The sequence below is a fragment of the Enhydra lutris genome, unplaced genomic scaffold, assembly GCF_002288905.1.
Source record: "Enhydra lutris kenyoni isolate GAN:26980312 unplaced genomic scaffold, ASM228890v2 scaffoldscaffold39, whole genome shotgun sequence".
NCBI classification, from domain to species: domain Eukaryota; kingdom Metazoa; phylum Chordata; class Mammalia; order Carnivora; family Mustelidae; genus Enhydra; species Enhydra lutris.
The window spans coordinates 11,436,342-11,453,917 of record NW_019154123.1 but is presented as its reverse complement, the minus strand read 5'-3'; the positions used below and the strand labels follow the sequence as shown (position 1 = coordinate 11,453,917).

Below are 17,576 nucleotides of genomic sequence, written 5' to 3'. Positions count from 1 at the left end.
AAAATATTTTTATTTTTTAAAGATATTTATGTATTTAAGAGAGTGAGAGAAAGCATGAGTTGGGGGTGGGCAGGAAGGGGGGAGTCTGGTGGAGTAGAGGGAGAAGGACAAGCCAGACTCCATGGTGACCCTGAGCCCCGAGCAATGGGATTTGATCCCTTGACCCTGAGATCACAACCTCAGCCAAAACCCAGAGTCAGTAGCTTAACCAACTGAGCCACCCAGCAGCCCCAAAATGAAAATACTTTTAAAGACAATAAAGTTTTCCTTGGTAGTTACTAGAAAGTCAGAGATCCCATCCTTTGTATAAGGATGGTTCTACCTTCCCATCAGTAGGGGTCAAGCTCTGATTAACTTAGAGAATAATCCAGAAAACTGCACAGGCTCTGAACATGGAACACAGGCATTGTGTGAAACTAAGCAATCTTGATAATAAAAAATTGCACTTTGCATTCACCTCATCCTAGTTCCATCAAATAATTAACTAGTTCATATATCCAGAAATTCTAAATTTATTGAGCAAAAACCAAGGTATGATCCCTAAATTTGAAGTTTATAGTTTTACTATTATCAGAGGCATTTTCAAATGCCTGTCATTTCCCAGCTGCTTTACAGATACTTTTTCTAATTCCCAAAACTATCTACAAATTATATATTATGCCCATTTTACAGAAGAGGAAACTAGCTCAGAGACTGATTATCTTGCCTAAGGTCACACAACAAGAACTCAGACATCTAATGACAAGCATTGTTTATGACACATTTTATTCTGAAAATTTCTGAACATTCAGAAAAGTTGCAATAATGTTAGAGTGAACATTCTTTACCCACCATCTAGATCCTATAACTGACATTTTATTATACATATCACATACCTATCATTCTATCCATCAGACTGTCATTTTTATGCATTTCAAATTTAAAAAATGCTATATTACTTTTTCAACATTACAAATATTTTTGAATACACAGAAAAGGTAAAAGAATTTTACAGTGAACAACCACCTAGAATCTTCAATTACATTTTTGTATACTTGCTTTATACTATCATTTCATCCAACCCTCTTCTAACAATAAATCTTTTTATTTTAATTGTTTGAATTATTTGTTGCAATTCCCTTCTACAAAGGGAGAACTGCTGAAGTTTTTATGTATTCAAAATCGTTACCTTACCTTTATTTCTTTCAGTTCAAGAAATGTTTGGCTATACATGCTTTGAATGTTTTTCATTTTTCTATTTTTTCTATCAATTATAAAGCCACAAACTCTTGAGAAGAGAACCCACCTGTTTTTCTTATGAGGAAAAAAATACTGAGATATTTTCTTGGGCTATGACACAAATTGAAAAAAATAACCCACAGAAAAACTAGTTCTTAAAGAAAAAAAAAAAAAAATCCTGCACTCCCTGATAAATGAATACACTTATTCAATCAAGAAACTGGATATATGAGTGGCTCAGAAACTTTACTTTGCAGAAAAGTTACACTACTAAAATTAAATTATTTTATCTTTGTAATTTTAGATGGTATTTGTGGTTATGATTCTATGATGTATACATATAATTGTCATCTTCTGCTGTTAAATTTTATTCCCAATTCACAAGATAGGATTTCAAAGTATCAGAATTTCCTAGAGTTTGGATATTAATCTTAAACTAATATATACTTTATTATCACAATTCCCTCTTACTCCCTCACTCAGTACAAGTGCTTTCAAACTCACTGAAACATCTAGTTGTTGACTTCATTTAATTTCAATCCCTTATTGACCTTCTAGTTTCACTTCCTTCCTAATCAATCCTTGACTACATGAGCTACAACTATCTCAACTAATGGTTGGTTTATCAATGTATGTCCTTGTTCTGTATCTATCAGCTGTTATCTTTTCCTGCAATCTTTCCAACACTTACTCAATTTCAGTCAGCTTCTCTGACTCTACAATCAATTTGCTGAAAGCAGAGGAAATAATGGACAAGCAAGAATTACTTGTATTTCTCACCAACTGAATCCCACATCCACTGTAACAGCCAACAAGGTGCACCACTCAGAGAAACTGCTGTGAGGAGTGCAGTTCACTACAATTTCCAGCTGTCATATCTTCAAGATTCACAGCAGTGTTCAAGCCAAGGCCATGCTCACCCCAGAGAAGGATGCTGGAGGAGGACCATTATGCCCAACACAAGGCATCTCTAATGGGCAAAATTTTCCCTGCCCACCCCCAACTAGATGTTAATTTTTTCAAATGCCATTCTCTGTCCTATAAAGTGCAAGCTTCTAAGGAAAAGAATCATACTTCAACTTGATTGATCCAACACCTAGAATACTTTTTGCCACCACAGGTAGTTAAGCAAAAAGTTTTGTGGGAAGGAAGGAAGGAAGGAGAAAGGGAGAGAAGAAAAGAGGGGAGAGAGGAAGAAAGAGAAGGAGAGGGAAAGAAAGAGAAGAAAAGAAAAAAGGAAAAATGAAAGGAAAGGTAAGGAAAGGAAAGGGAAAAAGAAAAGGAAAGGTAAGGTAAGAAAAGGAAAGGAAAAGTGAAAGGAAAAAGGAACGGAAAGGAGGAAAGGAAAAAAGAGGGTGGGAGGGAGAGAAGAAGGGAGGGGGAAGGAAAGAAAGAAGGAAAAGGAAAGGGGAAAGAAAAGAAAGGTTAAAAAAGAGATCCTTAGTACTCCTATAAATTTGTGAATTATTTTACAAAATAAATGAAACATACTTGCTGGCTCTCACCTTCGTCTCTGTGATGGTTAATAATACATGTCAAGTTGATGGAGCTAAAGAGTGCTTGGATGGCTGGTAAAATGTTATTTGTGGGTGTGTCTGGTAGAGTGTCTCCAAGACATTAGCATTTGAATCAGACTGGGTAGGAAAGATGCCCTCATCAAAGTGGGCGGGCTTCATCCAATACAGTGAGGACCTGAAAAGAACAAAAGTGCTGGAAGGGCAAATTCGTGGTCTCAGCTTCAGCTCAAATACTTAGACTCAGACCAGGACTTGATGATCTTCCTCGTCCCCACTTTTGTGACCCCAATTTTCAGGCCCTTGGACTCCAAATGAATTATACCACAGGCTTTCCTGGTTCTGCAGCTTGCGGAGGGCATATTGTGGGACTTCTTAGCTTCCACGACTACAGGAGCCAATATCTGTTTTATATGTGTATCTCCTATTGAATCTGTTTCTCGAGAGAATCCTAATAACCTACAGGGCAGGGTACCAGACTCCTATAAGCTTTCCCCCAGAACATTTCAAAGAGTCATCCTTAAGTATCTCCTATGTATTTACGAGCAAGTCCAATCAGCTAACAGTCATTTACCATCATGGCACATTATCATCTCACCCCTCTTTGTGCCTGTGTGGTATCTGAGGTCTGCTGACTCCATTCCCTCCAAACAGATGAGTGGGCCTCATCTGTTCCTTCCATCCAGGAGGTACTGCCTTGGCTCCACACTGTTGACTATGGGTTGCCACTGTCACTAACAGAGACCACTGCAGCTTCTTCAGCATACACCCACTCTCCCAGAGCCCTGCATCCCCTTTGCTCTCACAATCCTTCTGTCAAGTAGCACTGCAGTCCTACAGTGGTGCCCCACAATTTTCTAACACTGTGGCACAACGCAGTCTGTCAAATACCAATGACTCTGTGGATTATGGCAACGGAGGAGAAAGAACGCCTTTCCACTGGTCTCTGAGCTTAGAAAGTAGAGGAGAAGTATTGCTTGTCCCCAAGCATCTTACAATACTTCTCCTTATCCTCCTGTTGTGGGTTTTTTTTTTTTTTTAGATTTCATTTTTATTTGACAGAGAAAGACACAGCAAGAGAGGGAACACAAGCAGGGGGAGTTGGAGAGGGATAAGCAGGCTTCCTGCTGAGCAGGGACCCTGCTGCAGGGCTCAATCCCAGGGCCCTGGGATCAAAACCTGAGCTAAAGGCACACGCTTAATGACTGAGCCACACAGGCGCGCCCTTATCCTCCTATTCTAATTATTTTTTTCTTACAGCACACCCACTCTCTCTCTCCACAGATCATTGACATAGGCCTAAGAGAACTAGACCAGAAAACAAAACAAAACAGACCACAGGTTGAATTCAGAAATGCTGCCTCTCTAATGACTAATACTGTATCATCAGGTCTGACTCTTTATTCTTTAATTTTTTCTTTAAAAAAAAAAAATCTGGGGCGCCTGGGTGGCTCAGTGGGTTAAAGCCTCTGCCCTCGGCTCAGGTCATGATCCCAGGGTCCTGGGATAGAGCCCCACATCGGGCTCTCTGCTCAGCAGGGAGCCTGCTTCCTCCTCTCTCTCTGCCTGCCTCTCTGCCTAGTTGTGATTTCTGTCAAATAAATAAAATATTTTTTTAAAAAATCACATTTGTTCCTACTCAGTAAAGACTATCAGCAAACCATTCCTATTGGTCACCATATTCCATATATATGACAGAACCCCTAGAGAAGACACAATTGAGGTCCACATTGGGAATACCCTACCCAGAAGAATCAAACACTAAAAAACAAGGAGGAAGAAGGTATAGTCCATTTTCCTCATACTTAATATACTCCATTAAAAATTTCATATTAAAGTTTCTGAATTATATATGCCACTCAACGCAGCTTTCTCACTCAGAAAGAAAAGCCTCCCTTTTGAGAAACAGTTCACAAATTAACATTTTTATCTGAATTTTAGTGTGATTATGCCAACAGTGTCACACTACCGACCCACAGCATTTCCAACAGAAGGCATTCTGCCTCTGTCAATATTCCTAAAGGCACTTACAGACACCAAGGCAGGAAAGAGATGGCTAGAGAAAGGGGCTGTAAGTAATAATCCTCCTGGCTGCAAATTACCAGTAAATTTATCCCTACAATAGAAGGATTCCTTCTTTAAGTCATGAGAACACAGGAAAGAACAAAAGCTTTTCTTGCAAATTCTACACTCAATTCAGAATCTACTTTAGAGGGTAGTATGTACCAACAAAGTATGAATATAAATGAGACAAAGAATGGACTAGAGGTAAAAGAGAATAATTAAAATCTCTGAAAAGCAAATTTTAGACAAAATGTACAGTAAATATCAACATTACTAGTAGTTCAATTATATTCAAAAAAGGACATACATACACTTAGAAATTAAATCCCTGGCTTTATAAACATGATGAATAAGCAAATGTTTTAGGTTAATATATTTTTCCCACCAAGCACTTTATATAAGAATATTTTCTTTGAAACTCCAAATCCCAAACTAACAAATCCCAAAGTGTTCACTCACTAAAAATAGAAATCTTTATTTTTCCTCATTTACTCTGATACTTTTAGCCATGTCATAAACTACTATTTTTTTAGATTTTAACATCTTATCCTTTTATATTTTGGTGAAGGAAAAAAGAAACCTATATGTGTTTAAAACTGTACAACTTTAAAATTGTTCTTTATAAGACATACATCTCAATCAAAAAAAAAAAAAAAACAAAGAACAGGGGAACGAGGAGGAAGAAGTTTTAAAGGCAGGAAGGAAATAAAAATGGACAAGGATTGAGGCAGTATGAGTAGATTTCAGGTAATTTCTGAGGACTGGATAATTTTAATCTAAAAAGTCTCCATTCAATGGTAAGTATGTATTTTTTTAAAATAGCACACTTATCTTAGACAATCTTCATAGTGGCATTTTTGAAACAAGCAAGAACAACAGGGAAAAAAAAGTCTCTCCTTAGGTTGCATTTATTCAATTTGTGGACTCCTACTGCAGGTGGTCCTTGAGACAATATCATAAAAGATGTCTAAAACAAAATGATAAGTATGACCATTTATTTAAAATTCAGGCAGTTTTTCAAAACTCTATTTCTATTCATAGTGTCCAATTATCTACAAGATATATACAGGCTGCGGTACAAGCTATTATGATTGATTGATTTTTTTAAAAACAAAAATACTAGCACATACATACACAAAATGAATCTTATCTCCCTGAAAAGTATCCATTTGGGGCAGCTATACATCAATTCCACTGAAGAAAATTCAAAAAGAGGCATTCCTAAAATACTTTGATTAATGGATTATGTATACATCTTCCCAAAGGGACTATTTCAAAGGAAATAAACACACATTCAAATAAATAGGCTCTGATATATTTGTTAAAAAAATTGCCTCACTAATTTATTGTCACATGTAATATAGAAAACAAACTGTTAAAAGACATAAGGTTCTCTGAACAAATAAATTTTCATTTGAAATTTACACATTCAAAATAAATCTTTCCTTGCTACCCAACAGTAAGAAAATGGAAAACAGTAAGTGATAAGAAGTTAAGTATTATAAAACCAAGTAAACATGAAAGGCCATTATATGCACTACCTTCTGAGAATTAGGTGACTATTGAGGAAAAAGAAAAATACCTTCAAATTTACAGCAAGCATTCTGTAACAGATAGCATCAAATTCACTAAGGGTTGTCTCTGAAGTCTGCACATACAAATTTCGCACATTTTAGAAAGTTTTTTCATCTTTTACTTTCACTTGGGGTATATGCAGAAGTGGTTCTAATAACCAATAATTCATTAAAAATGTAACACATCTTGAAATACCACTACTAGAAAAGCAAACTACTGTCAATTACAGTTTAGCGCTTAGAGTACAGTAATTTTTACTCTAATCCATGCAGTGTTTTCAAATAGGTATAATTAAAAATTAACTTATAACTTAAAATTACTGTATCTATGTGCCTAAAGAAACATCCACACATTTTCAAGTATACATATTCTTTACTTCATCTTAATCTTAAAAACTCTTCCCAAAGTAGTTTTTATTTAAAAAAAAAAAATTTAATACAAGTCATTTAATTTTACCTTCTTCTGTTTATTTGTTATGGAAATGGTACAAAACAAACACTTTGACCACAAACCCTGGGTATTCAATGCCTTCAATCAAACCACTGCAATTAATATGAAATTCTAAATACAGAATATAATGCCACATAAATAGTATAACAGCCAAGTCCTGTCTGAGAAGCCATATGTTTTTTCCCATTGTTCAAAAAAAGGAGATGACTTCCCGTCACTTATGTTTCTGATTAGCAAGGTGATTTATGCCACAATCACTAAAAATGCCAGCAAGTGAATGAGAAAATGCATAGTGACTGCACCAGATGTGCACAATAAACAGGAATCCCATTGTAATCTCTGGTACTTAGCTTATATGAAGGTAATGTAGGAAACACTCTTGGATATGGCAAAGTCACTTTTTTTTTTACATTTGACTATAAATGATATGAAATAAATTGTGTGTTTTATACTTTATGGCATGCATACATTGATAAATTAGGTACCGTTTTGTATCCCGACTTATCTACAAGACAAACCTGGCTAAGATCATGGGGATTAATTGCTTCAGAAGTGTGAAATGCAGCTTTTCCATTCTTTTCTGCACACTCAGTGAAGAAACAATGATTAATCACTGTTTAACTATTCTCTGGAGGATCTACAAGATTGCCAAAGCAGGACTTATCCTCATAAATCCAAAAAATACAGGTTTAGATTTGTTGCCAACAACTGAAAGAACATGAACTTAAACCCATTTGTTATCAGATTAAAATAATGTCAAGGTTTTAGAACCCCACTGGTACACAATTCACTTTTAATCGGTAACTACAATAGGAAATTAGATGAACACATAAGATATAACAAAAGCACATGTATTTTATAAAAATAATAATGAAAGTATTTTTTAAAAATTATAAAATATCCTCAGTTTAATAATGTCCAACAACATACTATTGAACTTGAGCTGATAATCTCCCTTAGCTACATAAATACTTCAATTGCTCTGCGCTACTTATAAAAATTAAAATACATGCTATCAGATGAAAAACACTTTTAAATGGTTATTTCATGTGGAAAATGGCTACCTATTTCAAGAAATTTTATTCCAGACAGCTACAGCTGAATGACAATTATGTGGATAAAATTACTTAGTTCCAATAGAACTAACATAAATATATTTATAAGTCTTTATAAGGCTGAAAATGTAAAACTCCAAACTTCAAGCCTATACTATAAATGATCCAAAAATAAGTAACATTTTGAACAGAAGTACATAAGAAGAGAGGTTTCAAATACATTCCAAGTAATTTAGGCTTTCTAAATATCCAGCCAATATTTCACTACATATTGAAAAAATTAAGTAACTCTTAAGTTGAGGCAAAATTAGTTCATGTCATTTATAAAATTCTGAACACGTATTTCTAATAACCAAAACTTTGTCTCAACAATAAATAAAATGTTAGTTTCAAAATGGTCCAATAACGATAAATTAAAGATTTCTTTTCTTTAAATGAGTCAGCTGTTTACAAATTACAAAGTATGCCTAAATGGGAATACCTAGAGTAAGAACTTCAAATTTCTGTGTAAAGTAGAAATACAGTCACCTCTCAATTATAAAGGATCCATTGTCTATTTATCTGATTATATGTTCATATAACTTCTCCTTTTCAATTCATGATGCTTCTTTCAAGTCTACCAGCTATCACAAAGGACTAGCAGAACTGCAAAGTAGAGTTGAAAACTATTGGTCAATTTCACTGTCCATAAAAGTGAATAAGAGGAAGAGAATGTGAAGCAGATTCTGTATTTTCCAAACTTCAGTTTTATCTAGAGTTGGCTGTTTCTCCATTATTGAAAAGTGAGAGTTATGTACAGGTATATCGAAAACCTAAAAAATTCATAATAAACTTAGCAAACAAAAAAAAAGAAAATTGATTTTCCTTACATCATCCAATTTAAAAAGAAAAACATCTTAAAATGATATATTTATTTAAGAGTTAGCAGACTACCTGCCACATAGTAAACAGTTAATAAGTAACTGTTGATCAAATAAATAGATGAGTTCAGATTGGTTCTACTCTCAAAGCTGATGACATCTTAGAGCCTATTAACAGAGAATTACCCTTTCACCTCCCTAATGTTCCCAAAGATCTTCCCCACTTAAAGTTTTTTAATTCAATGAATAGTATTTAAGAACAATCTTTATGTGTTACTCAAAATATGCCACTAGCATAAAACCACATAGAGATAATGGTTCATCTTATTTAACTTAGAAAAACTATTAGGATATAATTAGAGGTTTGAGGATGGATATCAATATTAGCTTACATAGGAACACAAGTGTGTCAAAATGAGATAGCTGGGATTTTTGCATAAAAGTTTGTGCTTATAAAGGGAAAGTCACTGCAAATGGTTTACATCAGTAACCTAAACACAGAAACCAAGTCCCAGGTGACAAAATGGCAACCCACTGGACAAATATATGTATGAAGCCCAGGGAAGGAGACACATTAAATGATGTTAAATGATAAAGTTATATAACAAGGAATCAGCTAAGAATACGATGAAGGACTGGTCTATGATACATAAACTATTCATCCATGAAAACATTTCCCTGAAGTATCTTCTCAGAGTCAACCCATGAAGTACTGGCAGCCTCATTACAAACTAATAGATATATTTCACATATTAGACAAAGATGTGATGTGGGTACACACCAAGAGAAAATGAGAGAACTTTTATTCTTGCCTAAAAGGTAAGGCAATAAGCTAGAACCTGCATTTAGAGGGAATCAAAATAGTTTCAAGAAGCACAAGTCATCAGGGTGCCTGGGTGGCTCAGTGGGTTAAAGCCTCTGCCTTCGGCTCAGGTCACGATCTCAGGGTCCTGGGATCAAACTCCGCGTTGGGCTCTCTGCTCAGAAGGGAACCTGCTTCCCTTCCTCTCTCTCTGCCTCTCTGCCTACTTGTGATCTCTGTCAAATGAATAAATAAAATCTTTAAAAAAAAAAAAAGCACAAGTCATCTTATTTCTATTACATCCATAATAGTAGGTGCTCCCAAAGACAGAGTACAAAGTACACTGACAGTATACCAAATAGCCTGACTCTCAGTAGATGTGTCCTAACTGCACAAGTAGTCTTGTGAATATATAAGTGATATTACTCAAAATGGTCGCCAGCCCAGTGATCTAGGAACCCAGTACCAGGTTTTAGAAAAAGGTAGGGTCTGCAGCACCCACATGCTATGGGGAACCATAAGCACAAGGAAGCTGTTTTTTTTTTAATTTTACAATTGCTCCTGTCCTACCTGTTATCCTTACTAAATTAAGCTCAACAATATTTGAGCATAGTGAACAAGATGCTTAAATCATGTCACAAGACATCATGAGCAATAACTCCAGCCAGAAGTGGAGTTTCATCACTACAGAGAGCTGGAAACTTGAAAGGAATAGGTAGGAAGAAAAGCATTATGCGGCTCAGAAACACATTAGTGATGCCAGTAGTCATGCTATACCAGAAAGAAAACACTAAAATAATGCTATCACTGTATCCCATATTCATCGACTGTACTCCTAAGCTGCAGTGACTGGGAGAAATATGAGTCATAAGGAACAAAGGAGACCCTTGGCATTCATGGATTTTTACATTCATAGTTTCACCCTTGGTTCCAACAATCTAGGACATGAAGCAATTTATCACTTTTCTGATTAAGTGCATATGAACCATAAACTCCCTAAGGCTAGTATGAGACAGGAGTCAATGGCTCAGCTTTCTGATCTTAACGTAGCTTGATGGTTCTCTAGGACATATTATAGAAATATTTACACAAATATCATTTCAAAAACTTCAAGAGGTCTTTAATAAATGCTTGTAATGGGTCTTAATTCCGTTAACAACAAAAAATTTTTAACACAAAATTCCTAAAATGGAATCCACCACTCATCTACAGTGCTAACACAAAAAGCGCAAAAGGGTGAATTAACAGAATAAAATAATCCCAAAGAAGTGTGAAGCAACTAGTCATCATGATGCCTCTTCTATGCCACATACCCTGAAAGCAGTACAAAGCTTGACTGAAGATTTTTAAACATGGATCTGTACATATCTCTGCCTTCCTTTCTATTACTAAGGACAGACCAACTATGCTCCTTTCTAAGCCCAACCTCTCCACTTTTACATATTGCTTCAGCCATTCTCCATTTTCTTGTATCATCAGTTATTCCTCTTCATTGAGGAAATCTCAATACTGATTGATGTATGCTACTTCTCCTCTACTTAAAAAAAAAAAAAAAAAAAAAAAAAAAAATCTTTTCTTAACTTCAACTTCCCTGTTAAGCTGCCATGTTTCTCCTTCCACTCTCCCTTAAACCCACTCCAATCAGATTTTGTCCTTTAATAAAACTACTCTTCTCAAAGTCACCAATGACCTCTCATTGCTAAATCCAACAGTCAAATCACAACTCATCCATAACTTCACCTTTCAGCAACATGTCACAGATGATCAGTCCCCTTCCTTGAAATATTTACACCATTTAGCTTCAATAGCTTTCAGATTTTCTGAAAGCCAAATAAGTTTTCCTCTTACCTCACTGAGTTTTCTGCCCCTGGCCTTCTCTACTAATTCTACTTTCCTTAACCCTGTTACTTAAAAATGCTCCAAAGTCAGGACCTTCAATTGCCTCCAGCTGTATTTACTGGATTACATCAATATTACCCCTTTAAAAATACCATCTACAACTGACAATTTCCATGGCTTATCTCCTTTATCCCAGACCTCTTAACTTAACTCTGGACTAGTATATCTGTTTCCTTGACCTTTCCACTTGGTACCTAATAAACGTCTCAAATTCAGCACGTTCAAAACCAAATTCTTAGCCTTCTCCCTTTAATGTACATCTTGCATAATCTTCCCCTTCTTCATCAAATGAAACTCTACTTTCTATTATTCAGACCAAAACATTACTAGAGTCATTCTTGACTCCTCTTTCTCGCTCTCTTGTGTAATTCAAATCTAATCCACCAGCAAATCCTGTTCAAACCACAATCATCTCTCATTTCTAACCTTCTATATGATCGCTCCATTCCTGCCCTTGCTCTCTTAAAATAAATTTTAACTGATTTTAAATTAACTGTAATTCTTTTAAACTATAAACCAGCTGATACTCACCAATGGCTCTCCATATTATTCAAAATAAAAACTAAATACACATCTTAAAAGACCTAGATTCACAGTCATGTCTATAATTTAATCCCTACTACTGTCCCATCACTTTGCTGCAGCCACAATGAACATACTTTTTTCCTGAACACATAAGCAATATTCTAATATCAGGGCCTTTGCACATCTTGTTCCCTCTGCTTAAGATGCTCACTCCTCATCTCTGTCAGGTTTTTACCAAAATGTTACCTTTTCTGAGAGGCTTTCTTTGACAACCCTACTTAAAATTTCCATCCCTCTCCCTATACTCTGAACTCTCTATCCTCCACTCCCTACTTTATTTGCCTTCAGAGCACAACCATCTACCCTACTAGATATTTAATGTATTTATCTTGCTTCTTGTGGACTTTGCTACCTTAAAACTGAACCTTAATGAAGTTAAGAATTTCTATTTTGTTTTCACTGTGATATCACCTAGAACATTTTTCAGTAAGTGAGACTAGTTTCAAATTTCTAAGAAGGAATAAGGGATGGCAGAAAACTGAGCAAAATCTTCAAAGTTTTGAGAAAAATTATTTTAAATCTAGAAATATATACCCAGCTAAATGATCAACTGTGAGAATAAAAGAAAAACATTTAAAAAAAAAAGAAAAAATTCTAATATGTATAGCTCAGAAAATACAACTTTCACCATTTAACCTTTTGAAAATTTACTTAAAGGAACCTAAGAATAAAGATGACAATGAGATCCAAGCAATACCAGAATTAATCCAGTAATATGACGACAAGAAATCTGAGACTGACACTTCAGCAAAAGGCCAAGGAAACGCTGGTTCACTAGTTCATACTAAAATAGAAAGTCCAGGATAAGTGAGATATTTCTTCAGAGAGAACATAGATAACCTTACAAAAATGTTGTTTTATGATGTAGGAACCTGGAAGTACAATTGTGGTGTGCTATCCATAATAATAGAGACATAATTCTCCTATGAGAATTAAACATAAAGCATGGTATCTTAAAACCGTGGCTAAAAACAAAGAACTATACACACATACACACACACACAAAATATCATGGTAGAAATATGAAATAAAATATAGTAACGATTTTGAGAAAATGAAGAAAAGTAAGAAATCTTTTATTCTGGAAAACAATGTCCATGTGTTGGTTAAAGCTGGAAGGTTTAAAACAATTCAGTGATATTCTGAATTGATGTATAATTGCTACACATGAAATATTGGATATAATTATTTCTCTACGATGTTACTTGGCTCAAAGGCATTCACAATGATCTTAAGATCATAATGATCATTCTGATTATCGAAAAAAAGGGAAAATAACAAGTGCTGACAAGATGTGGAAAAAACTGAACCCACATGCACTGCTTGTGGGAATATCAAATGCCGAGTCTGCTATGGTAAAAAATTGAGTGGTCCCTCAAACATGTAAAGAATTATAATATGACACAGAAATTTCACTCCTGGTATATATGTAAAGAAACTGAAAACAGGTATTCAAAGAAATATATGTAAATATGAATTCATAGAAGCATTATTCACAATACCCAAAAGGTGGAAGCAAACCAAATGTTTATATATATATATACAATGGAGTATTATTTAAATATGAAAAGTAATGAAGTACTCACACACTACAACACAGATGAACCTTGAAAATAGTACGCCAAGTGAAAGAAGCCAGACTTAAAAGATCACACACTATAGGATTCCATTCGTATGACACATTCAAATACAGAATGCAGGTTGACACATACCAGGGATTGGGGAAAGGGCAGAATGAGGAGAAACTGTTAAAAGGGTAAGGTGTTTTACTTTGGAGTGACGAAAATGTGTGGAACTACAGAGAAGTGGAGGTTGTGCACCACTGTGAATGGGCTAAATGCTACTGTTTTCTCAATTTTAAGTTATGTGAATTTCACCTCAAGAAATAATTTAAAAAAAAAGAAATGACTTTAAAATAAAAAGATACTCTGCTTTTAGATGAACTTTTCCCTATTTTCTTATTATCAAAATATTTAAATATTTTCATAGTCTTCCTTCAGAGAAGAATGCTATTTTGGAAGACTCTTAGGAATGAGTATTTACGGTTTTGATAAAATATTTATCTAAAGTTCACTTATTTTTCATTTTATTTTTTTTAAGATTTTTATTTATTTATTTAATTGACAGAGAGAGTATCAGAGAAGAGAGAGAGGGAACACAAGCAAGGGGAGTGAGAAAGGGAGAAGCATCCCTCCCGCCTAGCAGGGAGCCCAATGCGGGGGACCCTAGGATCCTGATATGAACCAAAGGCAGACACTTAATGACTGAGCTACCCAAGCACCCCTAAGTAACATTGTTTTTTAAAAGGTTGTATTTTTAAGGGGCGCCTGGGTGGCTCAGTGGGTTAAGCCTCTGCCTTCGGCTCAGGTCATGATCTCAGGGTTCTGGGATCGAGCCCCGCATCGGGCTCTCTGCTCAGTGGGGAGCCTGCTTCCCCCTCTCTCTCTGCTTGCCTCTCTGCCTACTTGTGATTTCTCTCTCTGTCAAATAAATAAATAAAATCTTTAAAAAAAAAAAAAAAGGTTGTATTTATAAAATGTTAGATCAGTACCTCTCTATAGTACAGGAGTAGGAATTTTTTTGGTTTTTTACATTTTTAAATTTTGTTCAGCTGTATTAGGTATAACTGACCTCAATATAATGTAATATAAAATATTCAAAGCATACATCATGATTTGATGTACATACACACTGTAAAATGATTGATAAACTAATTAGCTGGATTAATGAAATCAACACATCCATCACTGTACATACTTTTTTTTTAGTGAGAACATTAAATTTCTAATTTCTTGGTAAATTTCACTTCTATAATACAGTGATATCAACTAGTTACCATGTTATACATTAGATCTTATTCATCTACTACTCTGAATAGTATGGATATTTTAACATATTAATTCCTCCAAGCCATGAGCACAGAGTATCTATCCATTTTTTCCTACCTTCTTCAATTTCTTTCATCAATGTCATAATTTTCAGTGTACTGATTTATTCCTAGACATTTTATTCTTTTTGATGCATGTAAATGGGGCTGTTCTTTTAATTTCACTTTCAGAAAGTTCATTGTTAGTTTATAGAAATACAACACATTCCCATATATTGACTTTGTATCCTGCAGTTTTACGGAGTTCATTTATTAGTTCTAACAATTTTTTCTGAGGTCTTTAAGGTTTTTACATATAATACCTCTGCAAATACAGTTTTAAATCTTCCTTTCCAATGTGAATGTCTTTTACTTCTTTTCTTGCCTGATTGCCCTCACCATAATTTCTAGTATTAGGCCAAATAAAAATGGGGAGATTGGCTCTTTATATATAGGGAACATTACCTCATTCCCCATAATTCCTCACTGCAACAATAACTCTAACATAAATAAGTGGATTCACACCAGTTCAAACCCACATTGTTTAAGGGTCAACTGTATCACCTCCTCTTCTGTTTTTTGGAGGAGTGTGAAAGGGACTGGCAATACTTCTATTTTAAATGTTTGGTAAAATTCACCTGTTAAGCCATCCAGTCCTGGACTTTTCTTTCTTGGCAGAAAAACTAAATTGGTTTTGTTTGTTTTTTTATGTTCAGTTAGCCACTGTATAGTAGTACATCATTAGTTTTCAATGTAGTGTTCAATGATTCATTAGTTGCGTGTAACACCCAGCACTCATCACAACATGTGCCTGGAAGCAGAACAGCCACTCTGGAAAACAGTATGGAGGTTCCTCAAGATGTTAAAAATAGAGTTGCCTTACGACCCAGCAACTGCACTACTAGATATTTACCCCAAAGATACAAATGTAGTGAAAAGAAGGGCCACATTCACCCTAATGTTCATAGCAGCAATGTCCAGAACAGCCAAACCGTAGACTGAGCCGAGATGTTCTTGGGAGGTTTCCGAATACTAATTCAATCTCCCTCCTAGTGACTGGTCTGTTCAAATTTTCTATTTCACATGATTCAGTCTTCATAAGTTGTATGTTTCCAGGAATTTCTTCTGGGTTGTCTAATTTGTTGGTGTATAATTGTTCATGGTAGTCTCTTATGATCTTTGTATTTCTGTGATGTCAGTTCTAAAATCTCCTCCATAGTTTCTAATTTCATTTTTTTGAGTCCTCTTGTTTTTGTACATCTAGATAAAGTTTTGTCTATTTTGTATTTGAAAAAAAAAAAAAAAGTTCTTGGAGTGCCTGGGTGGCTCAGCTGGTTGGAGATCCAACTCTTCATTTTGGCTCAGGTGATCTCTTGAGTAGTGGGATCAAGCCCTGACTCAGGTTCCACACTCAAAAGGAAGTCTGTTTGGGGCTTCTCTCCTTCTGCCCTCACCCCACTCACTTGCACTTGTGTACTCTCTCTGAATAAATTTTTTAAATTAAAAAGAAAGAAAAAATAGCTCTTAGTTTCACTGATATTTTCTCTTGTCATTTTAGTCACTATTTCATTTATTTTTGCTCTTTGTTGTTTCCTTTCTTCTAATTTTGTGCTTAGTTGGTTCTTCTTTTTCTGGCTCCTTTAGGTATACAGCTAGTTTTCTTTATTTGAGCTCTTTCTTGTTTCTTACTGTAAGCATTTATCACTATCACGAACTTTCCTTTTAGAATTCCTTTTGCTGCATTTCATTAGGGATAAATTTTATCATTCTTTTACTTTTCTATATATACCAACCTTTCTAGCACAACTTCTATAATCAGGAAAAAATACTTGCAATTTTTTAAAGGATAAAAAATGTTAAATATGATAGGAATGAGTAGTAGAAGAGGCCACTTTGGGAAAGGATCTGAGTTATTCTCAACTGATATACAGGACTTAAAACAAGTTAAAAATGTTTTAAATGAGGAATGGCTTGAGGGCATCATCCTTCACATAAAATTTACATTGACAGAACAAGCAAGACAAGGATAAAGAAATATACACTTTACTATAAAGGGATGATTATGTCAAAGATTTAGCCCCTTTTCAAATCTTGAGATTTGACCATCTGTACCTGTGTTCTCACTATAGAAGAACCAAGTTAAGTGTTCTGGTGTTTCCCAGCAGTTACTCAGCTCTTTGACCACACCATTTGATAGCTTGTAGTGAATACGGAGAGAGATGAAAAGCATGGAGAAGACAAGAGAAATGGCAGCTTGACTGAGACAGAAAACAAACTGTCTGATTCCATTTACGTCCTGAGTTAGTCATTAACATATAAGCGATCTAAAGTATGGTTTTTAAAACTGCAAAGGCAATCCATTATGAGATAGGGAAATAAATCAGTTACAGGAAGGAGCATGTATTAAATGAAATATACAAAAGTTAGAATAGAGCATAGCACACATTCCAGTTAGTTCGGGTTAAAACTATTTCAACTTCTGTTTGTTTCATTGGTACATTTATACCTGTGGAAAATGGCTCATAAATATAACATTCATTTCTTAAAATGGGTTGTGGTTTAAAAAAAAAATGTGAACATCTCCTATCTGAGATATCTTCAACTCCAAATTCAATAGTTCTACTTCTGCTACTCCTTTAATAAATTCAGTGAACAGGGTGGGGTGGGGTGCCAAAGGGACAGAGACAG

General features: G+C 35.1%; 1 protein-coding gene across 2 annotated transcripts in view; it reads right to left on the bottom strand.

The window, feature by feature from the left end:
* The window catches only part of LOC111154984 (TBC1 domain family member 5), a 544,655-nt gene that overhangs the window by 377,122 nt on the left and 149,957 nt on the right, over positions 1-17,576 (bottom strand). The gene's annotated exons all lie outside the window — the stretch shown is intronic.